The sequence below is a fragment of the Tachyglossus aculeatus genome (genome assembly GCF_015852505.1).
Source record: "Tachyglossus aculeatus isolate mTacAcu1 chromosome Y3 unlocalized genomic scaffold, mTacAcu1.pri scaffold_183_arrow_ctg1, whole genome shotgun sequence".
NCBI lineage: Eukaryota > Metazoa > Chordata > Mammalia > Monotremata > Tachyglossidae > Tachyglossus > Tachyglossus aculeatus.
The window spans coordinates 146,908-168,016 of NW_024044832.1; the positions used below are offsets into that span (position 1 = coordinate 146,908).

Below are 21,109 nucleotides of genomic sequence, written 5' to 3' on the forward strand. Positions count from 1 at the left end.
TAGCACCCCCTAACACAGCTTCATGAACTGAGGTGACAATGGAGAAATAAATTTCTCTCCCTATTTCTAACAATTAGAGGCAAAAGCTTTCTTCTTTCTGGTGCCCATCCTTGGTGCCCCAAAATGAAGGAACAAATCATAGTTCAGCAAGGACTGAAACAACCAGGTAGGTAATTCATTGACAGCAGGAATAAGAGCGGTTAAAAATGGAACTAGGAAGGTGAAGGAAAAATGGAGGGCAGTAAAACACTACGAATGGCAAAGCGAGTTTTATTGACCTGGTCTATGATGTGATTTCTTTCTATGATCCCTTTCTACCCACCATGAAGAGAAAGCACCTAGTACATCAGGGCATCAGCCTCTGCTCTGGAATCTGACTTCCCTTCTCCCATCCAAAGTTCTCTTTCAGCATGTCCTGGAATGAAAATAAGGGACACATTGTAGTGCTCAAGAAAGCCAGGGCACCACTGCACTGCCAATTGCTGAGTAACCAGCAGGCCTGTGGCAGGTAGAATTAGCAGTGAAGCTCTTCACAAATTCTATTAAGTCTTTGTCAGGATCTCCACCAATTTATATTCCTTTTTCAAGTGCAATTAAAGCAGCTCCTTGAACTGTTCTAAGATAATAACTACCCTCCCAGTCTCTTGGCTTGGTTTTAATGTTTGGGCAAGCTGAAAGATTGGAGAGACAGCAGAAGGTAAAGCAGGGTGGTAAGTTACTACAAAAGCTAAAGGTGGATGTGGAGGATGAGGTAAGGCACATTCAACTTTCTCAGTCAGGACAGTTTGTGCCATGGAGGGAAAATCACTGAAATTAGTTAATTCTTCTTACTTGCTTTTGCCCTGACTTGGCCTAATACAGCTACTGAGAATGCTATAAAACATTTAATCTAGGCTAATCTAAATATGCCCATCTCTTGCTTGCAGCCCCACAAACTATACTCCAAATCAGGCCTTTGTGTCAAAAACTGTAGCTTCAGGAAGCTGGGAGGGCCCCCTTACCTCATCTTTGTAATCTCATTCCCCACACTGCTCATAAAGGGCAGGTCAAAAAGCCACCAATTAGAGAAGGAGGGAAGTGCCCACAAACTCCACACCCATATGCGAGGCAAAACAAAGGAAAACAAACCCATACAAGCTATATAGGCCTTTATAAACGAGACTTTAGTTTGGTTATATTATAAACCTGGGATGTGGTACAGTAATTAGTAAAAAGGTGAAGGGAGGCAAGGGACTCTTTAGTGAAAGCCTGAACTACTTGTAACCGATTCTAAAGAACATGGTGGAATGCTTAATGCCCTCTGAGATGGCACCAGTAGAGGGCAGGAAGGGAAAAAGGTACAGGTCAAGTTTTGAACTCATCCACTAAAGGGTTATTTAGTTAGAAAGCATGACTGAAGGAAGATGGCCTCTCCGTCTATTCTCAGCAACTTGGTCGCAGGCTCCAGAGATTCCGAGTGGAGTGGAGTTGATTCACTGAAGTCAGAAGAAATTTCCTGGGCCAAGTCACCTTTGTTCTCCACTTCTTCCTCCTCCTCCTCATCTGGGACAAATGTAGGACAAGATTAGGGATAACTGGGTCATTTAGCCCCTTACATTCATTCCAAAGTCTCTTGGCTCCTCAGACATAACAACCTTCTAGTGAAGAATCAGTAAGTTCCTAAGATCAGAAATGGGAGGGAAACCTAGGCACACAGGCCCTGCCCAACCAAATAAAGAAGACGCTCCTACCTTTTTTTTCAGGATCCAGGTGGTTTAGGGAGCAGGCCAGGCTGGTGAACTGCACGGAAGAGAAACCCCACAGGTTGTTAGAGTGGTTTGATCCCTTTATGAATTCTGTTCAGTCCTTGTAAGCCCTATTCCCATAATTTCACTGCCCTCACCCATGATAGCAATAGGGGTCTTGCTCCTGTCCTGTGCCACACGATGTTCAATCAGATAGTACATGTATTCATCACAGAACAGCCAGATCAGGTGGAAGGAACCAAAGCTGGCAGCACCGTGCAAAGTCAGGTCCCGAATCACTAGGGAGCTATGGGAAATCCACATGTCAACTTCACTCAGTTTTGGCTCTAAAATCCTGCTTCTGAGTCCATTCGTAACTCTAGTCCTACCCATTTCTCTGATTCTAGTTCCAATCTGGCTCTGAGCTGTACTAGTGGTGATACTTATTAAATACTTATTTGGTGTAAAGCTCTGTACTAAGCATTGGTAAAAAGGCACGGGTGAATGGCCCCGGCCTTCAAGGGGTTTACAGTTTAAAGTGGCACCTTAACCCTAACCCCTACATCCTTGATCTTCCCTGAAATATCAATCTTGCTCTCCTATTTCCATTCCTGAATCTCAAATTTCTTATACCTGATTATGGCTTTCTATAATTCAATTCACTTCTGAAAATACCCTTCTCCACCCCTTACAAAACCTTTCCCTGATCATGTTCTAAGTGCCAAAAACATTAGTTCTTAGTGAGTGTCTCTGGACCCAGGCCCAATCTTTTGCCCACCTGTAGAAGGACCACTTGAGGATGAAGAGCTTGGCAGCCTTGGGGAAACTGGGGCTACCCTCGTATGGCTTGAGTACCTGGCTGACCACACAGTCCAGCCAGGATGCCCACTGCTCCAGGGAGTACTGTTGCTGTAGTGTCACCTTGAAGTCCTGCTCCAGTTGTTGCACTATATTGTTCTCACAGTGGCCCACCCATGAAGCCTGCTCCTAGAAGGGTATGGAGGAGGGGCAAGGTATTAGGGACCCTTTAAAAGCGGATAATTGCATTTTGAAATGCACTGAGCTTCTTCTCCATAATTCACCCCAAAATTGGAAATTCACTGATAACACAAAAGCATAAAGGGTGAAGCCTGGTTTAGGAATCAAGGAACTAAGATTATAGCATCAAATATGGATGGAGACAGAAAAAGATGAAAGAAAAGGAGGAAAGATTTGTGCCCCAAATAAATATGTTCCCATCCCATTCCTCTGGCCTCTCTGACATTCTGGGGTTTCCTGTGCTTCCTTGATTCCAGGCAGGACCACACAAGAGGGTACCTGGATAACTGCAAAGTCAACACGGTTGAGGTCATTGAGCATCTGGTTAATCTGCACTGTATTCTGCAGCACGCCTCGAGCTCCTTGTGCCAGATGATTGAGAGAAGTGTAGCGCCGCAGAGTCTGGGCGAAGGTACTTGCAGTTGCCACCTGTAGGTCAGGATTCTACAATGAGTGGGTTCAGGGTCTCCTTACCTTTTGTCTGCCTGGTTGTCAGCAGATGGAAGGAGAAGCCTGCACCAAAAATCTACTAGAACTGACTAACAGTTCACCGAGTGGGAACTCACTTCCTGGGGAAATTTGGGAAATGAGTGGAGACAGCTCAGGTAGTGTTAAACAGGGATGACAAGGGATCTCTATGGTGAGAGGATCTGACACTGAGAGACTGAGGACCCTCCTTCCACCTATCAATCACTTTACCTTCACAAACACCATCTCCTCTGGAATATTCAACATGGCATTGGTGAGCCAGCTTTCCAGGCGTTTGGCAAAATTTCTGATAGCTTGCATCAAGATACCTGAGCGATAGGTAGGCAGTAATGAAGTCATTCCAACCCCCCAAGAAAGCTCCACCTTCAATGTCACTGTCCTCCCTTTTTCTAATACCCTGGTCACTCACTGGGGATAGGACGTAGTACATCTGGAATAGACTATCCCCTTTTTAGCAATCAATCAATGATATTTATTGTTTACTGTGTGCAGAGAGCTGGACTAAGTAATTGGGTGAGTATAAGGGAGAGACGTAGCATGGTCTAGGGGAAAGACCACGGGCCTGGAAGTCAGGGGACCTGGGTTCTAATCCCATCTCTGCCACTTGCCTGCTATGTGGCCTTGGGCAGCCACTTAACTTCCTGTGTTTCAGTTCCCTCGTCTGCGAAATGGGGATGCACTACCTGTTCTCCCTCATACCTAGACTAATCTGCGCATCAGGCAGAAACTCCTCACCCTGGGCTTCAAGGCTGTCCATCACCTCGCCCCCTCCTACCTCACCTCCCTTCTCTCCTTCTACTGCCCAGTCCGCACCCTCCGCTCCTCCACCGCTGATCTCCTCACCGTACCTCGCTCTCGCCTGTCCCGCCATCGACCCCCGGCCCACGTCATCCCCCGGGCCTGGAATGCCCTCCCTCTGCCCATCCGCCAAGCTAAGAATCTCCACTAGGCCCTGGTACAGCAGGTTGTCACAGTCTTTGGTCCACCTGAGCACAGACTTATACTTGGATAAGATAACCAGACGAATCTTAGGTAACCGCTTCTCAGCTTCATCATAGCTACAAATATGGATGCAGAGAAACCCTTAGAGTCATTCAGAGTAAAAGTAAATTTATCAGTCCAACACCAATCTCCCACCCAACCCCAACCCTCTCTCAGTCAGGCATTCATCCTCCAAGTCAGAACCTGGCTTTGGTCTATTCCAAGACTCTACCTAGCTAACCTACCCTCAACTTCATGCCATAGCAGTTTGATTCCAAACACCTGTCCAACCTGCTTCCAACATCCTGTCCAGACTAGCTAACTTGCTTGTAGTACTTGATCTAGGACAGTTTTATTCCCTATGGCCAGCAACATGCCATCTTCTCTAATGTAGTTCTCTCTATTCCAGCCCCAGGACTCACATTTCTTGGAGCATTGGGATACTCACGTTACCATGAAAGGACCCTCCTTGGGCTGGGCAAGATTATATCTCCAAAACGTTTTCCATAAGGACTCCAGCAGGGTGAACTTCAGGTTGATTATCATGTTGATAATGGCCTGGGAGGAGGACAGAGGATGAAAGCACTGCCCACTCAGTGCTCTATTAGTGGGGAAATAAATGTGAATGTCATTATATCTAGTCTCCTGCTCTAAGTAGTGTGCTGCTACATTTGCTACTAACTGGAGTACCATAATGGATCCCACAGCCCTACCCAGTCTCTTGCTCAATCCTATCTCCTTACCCAACTGCACCCATACCTCGCAGTGTTCCCGTTACAGGATCTGAAAGGCCCCAACCCCAATACCCTCCGGTAACATTTTGCCCTGCAGATTGAGTTCCGTGAAGTCTGGGAGGCTCCATGATGCACCTGAAGGATGGAAAAGCTTAGAATGATTAGGATGGTCCCAGATGATCCCTCTTTCTCTTCCATCTTAGTGCTTGCCTCTCAGTTGTTACTGGTGGTTCTAGAAGGATTCAAAGCATTGCTGTTGTAATCAAGTCTAGGATGGAGAGTGTCTCAGGACCCTGAGGTTCAGGATTCTAGGACTAATGGAGAAAGGAGTGACAGCACGAGGGGAAATGGGCTCTTACCCAAGAAATGCTGACACTGCTGGATTTGTGAATTGATGTCAGAAAGTCCTGACTCCTGCTGCTGGCACTCAGCCACACCACTGATCAGTCGATCCACCTTCTGGATAGGCTTGAGCCTATAAACAATGAAGACCAAGGATATTTTACCTGGGCCTTCTTTCAAAGCTTGCCAGCTACCCCTTTGGTTGTATCAAAACATTTGCCCCTCCTTTCTTTCCTCCCTGAACACCAGCTTCAACTATTCACACTCCAGTGGCTTTTTCCCCCATTGCTTTCAAACATTCTCATTTCTCTCCTATTCTAAAATACCCCTCCCTTGACCGTAATGTTCTCTCCAGTATTCACCCCAATTCCCTCCTACCACTCCCATCGCCCCTTTGCCAGAGAAACTGTGTGACCCAGAGGATAGAGCACAGATCTGGGAGTCAGAAAGACCTGGGTTTTACTTCTGGCTCCGCCACTTGTCTGCTGTGTTATTTGGTCAAGTCACTTCACTTCTCTAGGCTGCAGGTACTCCATCAATAAAATGGGGATGGAAATTGTGAGTTCCAATGGGGTTGGACTGTGTCCAACCTGATTTGCTTGTATCCACCCCGGAGCTTTGGTACAGTGCAAATGCAAGATACTCTGGGCCCTCCAACACCTTCCGCTCACACCGGAGGTCTGTGCCTGACAGAAAGGCAGCATCCACCCAGTGATCACTCGGCAAACCAGAGCCAAAAAACTGAATAATGGGGAGGGTCTTCTCCACTGATGCAGGTGTCCAAGGATCTACCTGGGGGAGGGACCCCGAACCCTCCGGCCCCCTACTCTCACACCAGAAGCCTAAGATTGAGCCAGAGAGAAGGGCCGATTACCACCCCAAGACCCACTGGGCGAGACAGGGGACCTAAACTGAGGCAAGGAGAGAGTCTTTGCCACAGCTGCTGGTGACCTAGGGTCTGCCTGGGGAAAGGGACACCGAACCCTCCCTCTCACACTGGAGGCCTAAAATCAAGCCACAAAAGAGGGCTCCCGACCATCCCAGCACCCAGTCGGCAAGCCAAGGGCAAAAAAATAAAAATAAAACTGATACAAAGGGAGGGTTTCCGCCACCCCATGGCTCCTTCCTCCCCCCACCGCGAGGGACCTGGGATCACCACGGAGGAAAGGTAAGCGGGGACCTCTGGCACCTCCGCTCCCCATTCAGGCCTAACACTGCTCCAGAGAGAAGGGCCGCTGACCACCCCAGCACATACTCGGTAAGCCATGGACAAAAACCTGAAGTAAGGGGAGGGTCTCCACCACCTGGTACCCCTCTCCCCTCATTCCGGTGGCCCGAGATCATGCTGAAGGGATGGGTCATCCCTGTAATATGAATGCCTGAGGACTGAACAAAAGGGAGGGTCGCCCCAGCCATGCCAACTGGAGGGCCAGTACTGCTGAGAGAGAAGAGGCCCCCCCTTCTTCTCAGCCCCATGCACCAAGGGAGGGGACTATGTCTTTGTCATTGCCCCCTCCCTCCATCTGTACACCAAGGACTTGGGTCTGCACGAGGAAGGACTCCCCAGTCCCCACCCCTCCATACACCAGGACCCAGATCCCTGCCCAAGAAGACGGACAGTGAGATGGAAACTAAGGAGATAATGTGTCAACAGTCATCTAGGAGCAACTAGGGATTTGAGGGCACTGACTCATTCGCTCCAGACAGACGCTTTTAATGACTCGCTAATCTTAGCTCAGAACTTGTGGAGTCCCGCAGCTGGGAGCCACTGACTCGCCACTTAATAAAGGAATTAGCCAGAGCCCACTGGGTTTAAAGATCAGTGGCTGCAGCTCCGGACCTCATTTCTCTTACTCCCTAGCCCCACCATGTTTCTTCAGTCCTATCCCTCTCGTCTCCCCTCCCCTGTCCCCTGCACCCAGCACTCCTCTTTATCCCCTCCTCAAACGCCGGCCCTCCTCAGTGCGCTCCCACCCAACCCCTTCCCACCCCGTGTGTCATCCCCACTCGTCTCCCCTGCCTCATCCCTGTCATCCAGTCCCACCGCTGCCCCTTGTCCCCCTCCCTCCATCCTGGCCCCCACCAGCTCACGACCATTCAACCCCTTCCTACCTCACACTACGCCCGCCCCACACACTTTCCCCACAGCTCCAGCAAAATGTGCCCTGTGGAACACCCACTCCATCATAGGGAAGCTTCCCTTCATTATTGACCTGTTTTTGACCCAATCACTGCTCCTCCTCGTCATCCCTGAAACCTGGCTCTCCCTAGATGACACAGTCTCCCCTGCAGGTCTCTCCAGAGGGGGCCTTTAATCAGGCATATTTATTGTGCACTTACTGTGTGTCTAACACTGTACTAAGGGCTTGCAAGAGTGCAATAAAGCAATAGACACATCCCCTGCCCATAACCTGCTCACAGTCTAGAGAGACAGACATCAATACAAATACATTTATTAAAGATATATACATAAGTGCTGTGGGGCTGGGATGGGGGAAGAAGAAAAGGGAGCAAGTCAGGATGACACAGAAGGTAGTGGGAGAAAAGGTCTTAGTCAGGGAAGGCCTTCCAGAGGAGATATGCCCTCAACAAGGCATTGAAGTCGGGGATCGTAATTGTCTGTCAGAATTGAGAAGGTAGGGTATTCCAGGCCAGAGGCAGGACACAGGCTAGAGGTTGACTGTGAGATAGGCATAGTGAGGTTACCATTACAGCAGGAGAGTGCGTAGGCTAGGTTGCAGAAGGAGACCAGCAAAGTGAGGTAGGAGGGGCCAAGGTGATGGAGTGCTTTACAGCCAGACTCACTGGGAAAGGAGATGGCAGCTTCCTTTCCATGCCCCAGTGCCATTTTCTCATCATTCCACCTACCACATCCTTTTCTTTTCCTCCCTTTGCAGCCCATATCATCAACCTCCAGCTCCCACTCCTGATGCTACTAAGGATCATCTACCACTTCCTAGGTCTCACCTCCAACTTCTTTAACGATTTTGGTCTCGTTCTCACATTCCTTCTCTCTCTCCCCCATGCCTATGTTGATCCTTGGGGACTTCAACATCCATACAGAAGTTCCTGTTGACCTTTCTGATGCCTACCTTCTATCACTCCTCAACCCCACTGACCTCCTCCCCCCACCCTACCTCACCCACTCACCAACCTGGACACACACACCTTCACCTCTAGCCACTGATCACTCTCTACCCTCACCATCTCTGAAATCCCTCTATCTGACCACAGTCTCCTCACCTGCCTTCTCTCCCACACACCTCCTCCTGCTATTTCTACACTGTTCCTCCACAGAGACCACCATCTTTTGACCCCATTCAGTTTTCTCAACTCATCATACCCCATTTAGACTCCACACCCAAACTACCTTCCCTTGATGACACTCTCTTCGACATCACTCTTTCCACTCATCTTGTCTCACTTGCTGCCCGATCCCTTTATCAATCCCGCACCACTAAGCCACAGCCCTGGATCACCTCCACACTCCTCCTTCACTCTTGTACACGAGATGCAGAGTGCTGCTGGAGGAAATCTAGGTATCAGGTCACCTTCTAGACTGCGAGCCTGCTGTTGGGTAGGGACCATCTCTTTATGTTGCCGACTTGTACTTCCCAAGCACTTCCTACAGTGCTCTGCACACAGGAATTTGCTCAATAAATACAACTGAATGAATGAATGAATGTGGTCATTGTAGCCATGGTAGTGAATGTGTTTTCCAAGGGAGTGGGTGTAGTGGAGAAGAGAAGGGGACCCAGAACTGAACCTTGAGGGACACCCACAATTAAGGGGTGGGAGGCAAAGGAGGAGCCTAAGGAGACTGAGAATGAGCAACCAAAGAGATAGGAGAGCAAGGGGAGTCCAGTGTCAGCGAAGCAGAGGATGCATAATATTTCTAGGAGAAAGGGTGGTTGACAGTGTTGAAGGTAGCTGAGTGGTCGAGAAGGAGTAGAGGTCACTGAATTTGGCAAGAAGGAGATCATATGTGACCTCTGAGAGAGTGGTTTCTGTGTAGTGAAGGGGATGGAAGCCAGATTGGTGGGGATCAAGAAGAGAATTAGAGGAGAAGAACTTTAGACTATGGGTGTAGACAACTCACTCAAGGAGTTTGGAGAGGAATGGTAGGAGAGAAATGGGGCAATAAATGGTTGGAGCCATGGTGTTAAAGGAGGATTTTTTAGGATAGATGAGAACTGAGCGTGTTTGAAAGCAGAAGGGAAAAGCCCAGTGGAGAGTGAACAGTTGAAGAGGGTATTCACGGAGGGAAGAAGAGAGAGGGTAACTGTTTGATAAGGTGTGAAGGGATGGAATAGGGTGCACAGGTGGAGGGCCTGGATTTTAACAGTAGGCAGGAGATCAGTCAATCAATCGTATTTATTGAGCGCTTACTGTGTGCAGAGCACTATACTAAGCGCTTGGGAAGTACAAGTCGGCAACACATAGAGACAGTCCCTACCCAACAGCGGGCTCACAGTCTAGAAGAGCAGGCTCACGGTCTAGAGATCTCCTCTAGAGATACTGCTGGGAAAGATGGGAGAGTTGCAAAAGGGGCAACAGGAGGGAGGGACTGGAGAGGAGCAGGGGGGATTTTAGGGAGACCATGCCGGACCATATTTCCTTCTGCTGCCTGGATCATTTCTCTAAAAAAATATCCAATCCATGTCTTTCCACTCCTCTACTTTATGTGGTTGCCCACCCACCCCCCTAGAAAACAAATCTCTTTGTCACCGGCTTTAAAGCATTCACTCATCTCTCCCACTCATATCTTACCTCTTTGATTTCCTACAGCAGCCCAGACCATACATTTCACTACTGCAATGCCAACCTACCTGCTGTTCCTTGATCCTGTTTATCCTGACATCAACTGCTTGGCCGCATCCCCGCATTGGCATATAACTTCCTCCCCCTATATTGTGATGGACCACCACACTGTCTCCTTCAAAAATCCTCCTAAAATTACATCTCCTTTAAGAAGTCTTCCCTGACTTGGCCCTCAACTCCCCTTCTTCCTCTCCCCTCTGCATCATCTATTCACTTGGATTTGTACCATTTAAGCATTTGATATTTACTCCACCTCAGGTCCACAGCACTTATGTGCATATCCACATAACTTTAATGTCTGTCTCCCCTTCTAGATGGTAAGTTCCTAGTGGGAAGGAAATGTGTGTACCAATCTCTGTTGTTTTGTACTCCCCCAAGCGGTTAGTACAGTATTATGCATACATTAAGGGCTCAAGAAACCTCATTGATTTAAAAAATAGAATCTGTTTGTAAACAGATTCCGGGACCAAGGATCAGCTTGGGGATATTGAAATTGGTAGTTGATTTCCCTTGCTATGAACCATTCTAGGACCATTCTCATTACCCTATTGTGGAAATTTTGAAAGAGATTAGGAGGGGGAGAAAGGAAATCTCCAGAAAGGACTTTGCGTTGTACTGAGGTCTCTTCAGCCACTTTCGTAGGTCTCCAGTTTCTCCTTTTGCTAACAGAAAAGGTTGGGAGTCCCAGCTATGCAAATCTCATTCTTTTACATATATTAAGCAGTTCAACTTCCTCTGCTATAAAATAAGCACTCCATCAACCAAAAAGGTTGGTTGCAGAAAATTCAGAACAGTTTATTCTCCCTCATACCCCTTAACTTTCCAGGAAATGCATTCTTTTGGTATCGAGAAGTCAATCAAAATCAATCATATTTACTGAGTCCTTACTCTAGACCATGGGCCTGTTGTTGGGTAGGGATTATCTCTATCTGCGGCCGAACTGTACTTTCCAAGTGCTTAGTACAGTGCTCTGCACACAGTAAGCACTCGATAAATACTACTGAATGAACAAATGAATGAACTCTAGGCAGCGCATAGTACTGTGTGCTGTGAGAGTACAACAAAACAGAGTTACTGGATATGTTTCCTGCTCAGGAGGATCTTACAGTTTAGAGCCACTTGAGCCTCTTCCAAATGCAGATATAGGGGGCACAACTCTAACTTGTTTTTTAATAAGCTGAAAAGATATTTAATTAGTCCATTAGTGAGAAACATTTTTAAAAATCACTTTCCCCTACCTCTAACAGGTTTCCCTTTCCCAGGATCACTTCTGCTTTCCCCCAAACATCTTGGTGTTCTCTTTTTTGTCATCCCCATCACCACCTCTCAGGGAATTCCAGGTTTCATATTCAAACCCCTTCTGGGTACTTTCTTCAGTATTTCCATAAAATAATGGTAATAACTAAAATAGCAATACTAAGTATTAGGGAAGTTCCTTCATTCAGTCGTACTTATTGAAAGCTTACTGTGTGCAGATCACTGTACTAATTGCTTGGAAAGTACAAAGACTAAGCCCCCTTTCCCAAACTAAGCCCTCTTTTCCTCAGCTCCCCCTCCCTTCCACATCATCTCAACTTGATTCCTTTGCTCTTTCCCCCAGCCCCTCAGCACATACATATATATATATTATATATATATTATATATATATATATATATACACACACATATATATGTATATGAATATGTATACATATATATATACATACATATATATGTATGTGTATATATATACATACATATATATGTGTGTATATATGTATATATATATATATATATATATACATGTGTATATCTATAATTCTGTTCATTTAAATTCATGTCTTTACTTGTATTGATGTTTGTCTCCCTCTTTCTAGATGGTAAGAATGCTGTAGGCAGGGATTGTCTCTCTTCATTGCTGAATTGTATTTTCCAATTAATTAATTAATGAATGATGGTATTTGTTAAGTGCTTACTATGTGCAAAGCACTGTTCTAAGCGCTGGGGAGGTTACAAGGTGATCCTGTTGTCCCATGGGGGGGGCTCACTGTCTTAACCCCCATTTTACAGATGAGGTAACTGAGGCACAGAGAAGGTAAGTGACTTGCCCAAAGTCACACAGCTGACAGCTGGTGGAGCCGGGATTTGAACCCATGACCTCTGACTCCAAAGCCTGTGCTCTTTCCACTGAACCACACTGCTTCTCTTAGTAGAGTACTCTGCACACATTAAGCACTCAATAAATACGATTGAATCAATGAATGGATGAATGAATGAATGCAAAATAATCATGTTGGTCACTGTTGCTGGCCCAAACCAGATTCACAGTCTAAGGAGGAGGGAGAATAATGGACCGTCCAATTTAGAAGTGACAAACTGAGGCTCAAAAAAGTTAAATGACATGCCCAAGGTTAAACATCAGGCAAATAGTGAATCTGGGATTAGGACCCAGGTCTTCTCACTCCCACTCCTAAGGTTGTTCTCTTTAAGGTCCTACGCCTCTCATGCCAAATCAGCTGATTCACATGATTGCTTTCGCCAATCAAGATTATAAGCCTTTTTCTTCATTCTAGTCACTCCTTAGATCCCAACTCAAGAACGTTCAGTGGTTGCCCATCCACTTCCACATCAGTCGGAAACTCCTAACCATCGCCTTTAAGGCACCCAGTCCCCTAGCCCCCTACTACCTTACCTCATTGAATTTCCACTACAATCCAGCCCATACACATCACTCAGCTCCTGCAACAATCTCACTGTGTCTCGATCTCATCTACTTCACTGCTCACACCTTGCCCGTTTTCCTCCCTCTGACCCTCCCCTTTATATCTAGCAGTCCACCACTCTCCCTACTTTCAGAGCCTTGTTAAAATCATATCTCCTTCAAGAGGCCGTCCCAGACCTAAGCCATTTATTTCAGTGTCGGCTGTTTCCTCTGCATTAACTGTGCACTTATTTTGTGTGTCACTTAAGGACTTTGACACTCCTCATGCCCCCAGAGTACTTATGGAAATGGGAAAACAGTGGAGTATGAGGACATTCCTTTGCATAATTGCTATGGGGTTTGGGTTGGAATCAAGTGTGTATGGGGTAATAATAATAATAATAATAATCATAATAATAGTAGTAGTAGTAATATTGGTATTTGTTAAGCACTTCCTATGTGCCAAGCACTGTTCTAAGCGCTGGGGAAGATACAAAGGTAATCAGGTTGTTCCATGTAGGACTCACATTCTTCATCCCCATTTTACAAATGAGGTAACTGAGGCACAGAGAACTGAAGTGAATTGCCTGAAGTCACACAGCTTATAAGTGGCGGAACCAGGATTAGAACCCACGACCTCTGACTCCCAAGCCCGACTTCTTTCCACTAAGCCACGCTGCACACACCAAGTGCATAGTTGATGGTGAGGGCAGAGTAGCTAAGGGAAAAGGAAGTTTAGTCAGTGAAGGCCTCTTGAAGGAGAGTTTACAGGGTACTTTCTGTCTAGGTGACAAGAAACTCACGGGAGGTCAGAGTTTAGGTAGAAAATGAAGAGGTCTATTTTAGACATATTAAATTTGAGGGGTTGGCAAGGCATGTATAGAAATGCAGAACTGCATAAATAGATCTGGGAATTACCCACATAGAGAAGGTAGCTGAAGCCAAGGGAGTGAATGAGTTCTCCAAGGGAGTGAGTGTGGAAAGAGAATTGAAGGGGACCCAGGTCTGAGTCTTAAGGGACTCCAGACTGTACCTGGACTGTATCCGGCCTGCTTAATTTGTATCTATCCCAGTGCTTAGAATAATGCTTGACACTTGGTAAGTGCTCAACAAACGGGGCATGTAGTAAGTGCTCAACAGATACTACTAAAAAAAGGACTCCCACAGTGAATAAAGGGGGCACGTCCAAGTACAAGGGCAACACAGAAGGGAGTGGGAAAACAGGAAATGAGGGATTAGTCAGAAAAGACCTCTTGGAGGAGGTGTGCCATCAGTAAAGCTTTGAAGGTGGGAAGAGTGATTCCCTGACAGATATGTACTGTGTGACCTTGGACAAGTCACTTCACTTCTCTGTGCCTCAGTTACCTCATCTGTAAAATGGGGATTAAAGCTGTGAGCCCCACGTGGGACAACTGATTACCTTGTATCTACCCCAGGGCTTAGAGCAGTGCATAGGAAGTGCTTAGCAAATTCCATAATAATAATAATAATAATATGAGGAGGGAGGGCATACCAGAACAGAATCAGGACATGGGCAAGAGGTCAGCAGTGAGAGAGATGACGTCAAAATACAATACAGCCAGCACACTTCGCTCCTCTAATGCTAACTTTCTCACTGTACTTCGAGCTTGTCTATCTTGCCCCCAGTCTCTTGACCACTTTCTGCCTCTGGCTTGGAACACCCTCCCTCCTCCTATGCGACAGATAATTAGTCCCTCTGCCTTCAGAGTCTTGTTGAAGGCCCATCTCTTCTAAGAGGCCTTCACTGACTAGCCCTCCTTTCCTCTTCTCCCACTCCCTTTTGCATCACCCTGACTTGCTCACTTATTCATCTCCCTTCCCAGTCCCATGGCCCTTATGTGCAGATCTGTAATTTATTTATTTAATATAGACTGTAAGCTCATTGTGGACAGGGAATGTGTCTACGTATTGTTAAACTCTACTCTCCCATGCACTTAGTACAGTGCTCTGCACACAGTAAGCACCCAATAAATATGACTGACTAAACTGCCTGACGTTCTCCCCCGGCCTGGACCTTCCTCCCCATCGATATACACCAGACCACCACTCTCTCCACCTTCAAGGCACTGTTACAGTTACACATCCCCCAAGGGGCCTTCCCTGATTGAATCATTTTTTCCTTGGCTTGCTCTCCCTCTGTGTTGTCTATGCACTTGGATTTGTGACCTTTGGACATTTGATATCTGCCCCATGCCTAACTCTAAAGAATTTATGCATATATCTTTAAAGTATGTATTATAAGTTATTTATTTATATTATTGTCTCTCTCCCCCCTCTAAACTGTAAGCTCAATATGGGCATGGACGCTCCCCAGCCTTGGCTTCACAGACTCCGTCCTTTCCTGGTTCTCGTCTTAGCTCTCCGGCCGTTCATTTTCAGTCTCCTTCGCAGGCTCCTGCTCCCCCTCCCATCCCCTTACTGCAGGGGCTCCTCAAGGGTCAGTTCTTCGTCCCCTTCTGTTCTCTATCTACACTCACTCCCTTGATGAACTCATTCACTCCCATGGCTTCAACTATCAGCTCTATGCTGATGACACCCAAATCTACATCTCTACCCCTAACCTCTCTTTCCCTCCCTCCAGGCTCATATCTCCTCCTGGCTTCAGGACATCTCCATCTGACCATCTAAAACTCAATATGACCAAGACTGAACCCCTTATCTTCCCTCCCAATCCCTGCCCTCTCCCTGACTTTCCTGTCACTGTAGACGGCACTACCATTCTTCCTGTCTCATCAGCCCGCAATCTTGGCATCATCCTGGACTCTGCTCTCTCGTTCACCCCACACATCCAATCCATCACCAAAACCTGCAGGTCTCACCTCCACAACATTGCCAAGCCCGTTGTTGGGTAGGGACCGTCTCTATATATTGCCGACTTGTACTTCCCAAGTGCTTAGTACAGTGCTCTGCACACAGTTAGCACTCCATAAATATGATTGAATGAATGAGTGAATGCCCTTTCCTCTCCATCCAGACTGCTACCTTGCTGGTTCAATCTCTCATCCTATCCCGACTGAATTACTGCATCAGCCTCCTCTCTGATCTCCCATCCTCCTGTCTCTCCCTACTTCAGTCTATACTTCACTCTGCTGCCCAGATTATCTCTGTACAGAAACGCTCTGGGCATGTTACTCCCCTCCTCAAAACTCTTCAGTGGTTGCCTGTCAACCTACGCATCAAGTAAAAACTCTCACTCTTGGCTTCAAGGCTCTCCATCACCTCGCCCCCTCCTACCTCACCTCCTTTCTTTCCCTCTACAGCCCAGCCCGCACCCTCCGTTCCTCTGCCGCTAACCTCCTCACTGTGCCTCGTTCTCGCCTGTCCCACCATCGACCCCTGGCCCACATCCTTCCCCTGGCCTGGAATGCCCTCCCTCCACACATCCGCCAAGCTAGCTCTTTTCCTCCCTTCAAAGCCCTACTGAGAGCTCACCTCCTCCAGGAGGCCTTCCTAGACTGAGCTCCCTTTTTCCTCTCCTCCTCCCCATACCCCCCCGCCCTACCTCCTTCCCCTCCCCATAGCACTTGTATATATTTGTACAGATTTATTACTCTATTTATTTTACTTGTACATATTTACTATTCTATTTGTTTTGCTAATGATGTGCACATAGCTTTAATTCTATTTGTCCTCACGATTTTGACACCTGTCTACATGTTTTGTTTTGTTGTCTGTCTCCACTTTCTAGACGGTGAGCCCATTGCTGGTTAGGGACCGTCTCTATAGGTTGCTGACTTGTACTTCCCAAGCGCTTAGTACAGTGCTCTGTACACAGTAAGTGCTCAACAAATACGAATGAATGAATGAATGAATGCATGAATGCATGAATGCATGAATGCATGAATGCATGAATGAATGAATGGATCATGTCTATGATCATCTCCTCCTTTTAGACTGTGAGCCCCTTGTTGGGTAGGGGCCATCTCTATATGTTGCCAACCTGTACTTCCCCAGCGTTTAGTACAGTGCTCTGCACACAGTAAGCACTCAGTAAATACGACTGAATGAATGAATGAATGAATGTCCTTTGATTCTGTTGTATTGTACTACAAGAATTGTCCGTTTATTGTTGTATTTACTCTCCTAATAACAATAACTGTGGTAGTCTTCAAGTGCTTACTATGTGACAGGCACTGTTCTAAGTATTGGGGTGGACATAAGCAAACTGGGTTGGACAAAGTGCCTATCCCGCATGGGGCTCACAGCCTTAATCCCATTTTAAAGATGAGGCAACTAAGGCACAGAGAAGTGAAGTGACTTGCCCAAGGCCAAACAGAAGACAAGTGACGGAGCCAGAATTAGAATCCATGACCTTCTGACTCCCAGGCCCAAGCTCTATCCACTATGTCATGCTTCTTCTCCCAAGCACTTAGTAATGTTCTGCCAGTGGTACAGCTTGAACTGCCAAAAAGAAGGTAAAAATAGGTTTTGGGTCAGAGAGGTATGGATGAGGTGGTAGAAGGAAGAAAGAGAGCTCACATAGGCTGTACATCAGATAATAAACAGGCTGCCTGAGGAATTGTACTCTTCCAATTGTTCAGTACAGCGTTCAGCACCCAGTAAGCGCTCAATAAATACCATTGATGATGATGATGATGATGATAATGATGATGATGATGATAATGATGAGGTCAGAGCTGATCCCTATGCATCCAAGTGTTTCTGGGGATTCTGTGTAATGACCCCAAAAAAGAACAGGTTTTTTACCCTTGTTTTTGGGAGAAGGGCTGTCCCTGCATGGCTATTTGCTTCTGGTCCCCAGTCAAACGTGGCAATGGGGAACTGGCTTTGATACGGAGGCCATAATAATGGTACTTGGAGTTTCCCCTAGAAAGAAAGAGAAACCTCAGGTTACAGATTAGCTTCCAAATTCACCTATGAAGGATTTCCTACATAAATAAAGGAAGCTTCCATGACTTAGCTTTAATTCCCCTATCTGTTCTTCCCTTTGCATCAGCCAAGTATTTGGCTGTTTCTCCCTGAAAACTAATCTCCTTGTGGACAGGGATCAAGTCTACTATGTATACTTACGACAATGCTCTCTCGCAGTAAACAGGCAATAAATAATATTATTTGATGGATTCACGGCCTTGGCTTCAACTCCCACGTCTGTGTGGAATTATCCCCAAATTTACCCATGTCCTTTTGACTTCCAGGCCCACGCTCTCAACTATAACATGTTGCTTCACCATAGTATATATAATAATAAAAAGAAGAAGAATAACAACAAAGGTGGCATTTGTTACATGCTTACTGTGTGTCAAATATTGTTCTGTCAAACATGTACTGACGTAGGTACATGTTAATTAGTTCGGCCACAGTCCCTGTCCCATAGCGGTTTCACAACCTCAGCAGAAGAGAGAATAGATATTTAATCCCTATTTTGTAGTTGAGGAAAGTGAGGCACAAAGAAGTTAAGTGACTTGCCCAAGGTCAACCAACAAACAGTGGAAGAGCTGAGAGTAGAACCTATAACATCTGACTCCCAAGTCCATGCTCTTCCCACTAAACCATGTTGCTTCCTGAAAACCATTTCACTTCGTTGCTCTTCTGCTGCTCCATTAATCAGAAAAGTCTTACTATTGGCTCTAAAACAATCAGCTCTTCCCGGACTACATGACCTGGCTGATCTCTTACTCCAACTCAGACCACTCATTCCACTCCTTTAATGCCAACCTATTATTGTACCTTATTTTCACCTGTCTTGCTGCTGACACCTGCCCATGTCCTTCTTCTGACCTAGAACTTCCTCCCACTTCATAGCCTTTAGATGTCCACACTCTCAACTCCAAAGCCCTTCTAAAATCATAGCTCCTCCAAGTGACCTTCCCTTAAAGCACCTCCCTTACTAACTCATTTTCTGCATTACTAGACAGTCTGTTCCTGTGAAATTAACCCCACCCCCAGTGTCACGGCATATCTCTACATACTCTAATGCTCAGGGATATTAGGAGCAGTGTGCCCTAGTGGATAGAGCACAGGCCTGGGAGTCAGAAGGACTGGGGTTCTGTTGTCTGCTGTGTGACCATGGGCAAGTCACTTCCCTGTGCCTCAGTTACCTGATCTGTAAAATGGGGATTACGACTGTGAGCCCCACGTGGGACATGGACTCATGACCAACCTGATTATCTTGCATTTACACCAGAGCTTAGAATAGTGCCTGGCACCTAGTAAGCGCTTACGAAGTACCATACTAAAAACCCTCTGTCACTCTATCTGAAACTTATTTTAATGTCTGTCTTCACAGCTAGAGCCTTAACTCCCCTCCCAACTCAGCTGTTTCGTATTCTACTGAGCACTTGGTGCAGAGCTTAGCACCGAGAATGCTCTCAATAAATAGTATTGATTGATTTATTTCATAAATACCATTATTACTATTGTTTTTTCTCACACTATGAGGATTATTTTTATCCCAGAAAGGGACATGGCAAAGATGTGGTAGAAAACACACCATAGTGTGTGCAAACGACAGCTCTGAACCAAAAGGATTTAAAGCAATGGTTAGAGGAGTACTACCTGGTGCCAAGGCGGCGTGTCCGAAGACCCATAAAGACACAGCGGATAAGCTTGCCAAGAGAAGCAGAGTTTACGGGTTCCAATTTTTGCTCTTGGCAGTGCAAGAGGTAGTGGCAATACGGTGTACTGTGAGGTAAACTCTCACCTTCAGCTGTTTCATAGTTATCCTGCAGCCACTGAACCTGTGGAGTCAGAAATCAGGTTACATCCACTGTCATTGGGGAAGGAAAACATTCCCTGCCTCCCCTTGCTCAGTCAGACTCCAGGTGATCCTCCAGCTTGCTGAGAAGCCCAGTATTCTAAAGAATGATTTTTCAGTTAATACATACCTTCTCATGATACGGTTTGGGTACAACACAGTGCTTCTGTTACCAATCAAGCGCAGCAGTGGCTTGGATATGCAGGCCATACTAATAAAGACCCATGTGATTAATCTTTTCTAGATAATAGTAATAATAATAATGGCATGGTTAAGCACTTACTATATGCAAAGCACTGTTCTAAGTGCTGGGGGGTGGATACAAGGTGATCAGATTGTCCCACATGGGGCTCACAGTCTTCATCCCCATTTTCCAGATGAGGTCACTGAGGCCCAGAGAAGTTAAGTGACTTGCCCAAAGTCACACAGCTGACAAGGGGCAGAACCAGGATTAGAACCCATGACCTCTGACTTCCAAGCCCGGGCTCTTTCTACTGAGCCACACTGCTTCTCCTGCTCCTTCTGGATAATAATAATAATAATAGTAATAATAATAATAATAATAATAATAATAATAGCATTTGTTAAGCGCTTACTACATGCAAAGCACTGTTCTAAGCACTGTGGAGGACACAAGGTGATCAGGTTGTCCCACTTGTGGCTCATAGTCTTCATCCACATTTCACAGATGAGGTAACTGAGGTCCAGAGAAGTTAAGTGACTTTCCCAAAGTCACACAGCTGACAGTTGGTGAAGCCAGGATTTGAACCCATGGCCTCTGATTCCCAAGCCCGTGCTTGTTCCACTGAGCCACACTGCTTCTCTATAACATGATCCACAGGTTGGCATAAGTGAGTTCAAAGAAATGGTTGTGCATAATAATAATAATAATAATAATAATAATGATGGCATTTATTAAGCGCTTACTATGTGCAAAGCACTGTTCTAAGTGCTGGGGAGGTTACAAGGTGATCAGGTTGTCCCAAGGGGGGCCCACAGTCTTAATCCCCATTTTACAGATGAGGTAACTGAGGCACAGAGAAGCTAAGTGACTTGCCCAAAGTCACACAGTTGACAATTGGCGGAGCCGGGATTAGAACCCATAACCCTCTGACTCCAAAGCCTGTGCTCTTTCCACTGAGCCATGCTGCTTTTTCACGTGCATATCCTCAGTCAATGTAGGATAGGGCTAAACTTACTAAGGCTCTACTTTAGTCTAACCACAAAGTATTAAGTAACATTTTGTGTTTTTTGGAGTGTCTTCCAAATTTTTAAAATTTAGTAGAAAAGAAGTCAATGAGTTGTAAGATTGTGGGCACTCCATTAGAGATGGACATAACAATAATGATATGGCACTCAGCCTCAATCCTTCAACGTGTAAAATGCAGCCCAGCTCAGTAAAGGAGATCAAAAACTCTCATTGGCAGATGATAGTATGCAAGAGATGTCCAGGACCCCAGAGGTAAGCAGTGGTACTTGAAGATATAAAATACTCATACAATAATACTGATAATATGCTACGATCATTTCATCAGTCCCATCTGTCCACTAGTATTAATTGAG

General features: G+C 46.1%; 1 pseudogene; it reads right to left on the reverse strand.

Moving 5' to 3' along the window:
• Nucleotides 1–1,131: 1,131 nt before the first annotated feature.
• LOC119921737 overlaps nt 1,132–21,109 on the reverse strand; it is a 20,201-nt pseudogene continuing 223 nt past the window's right edge.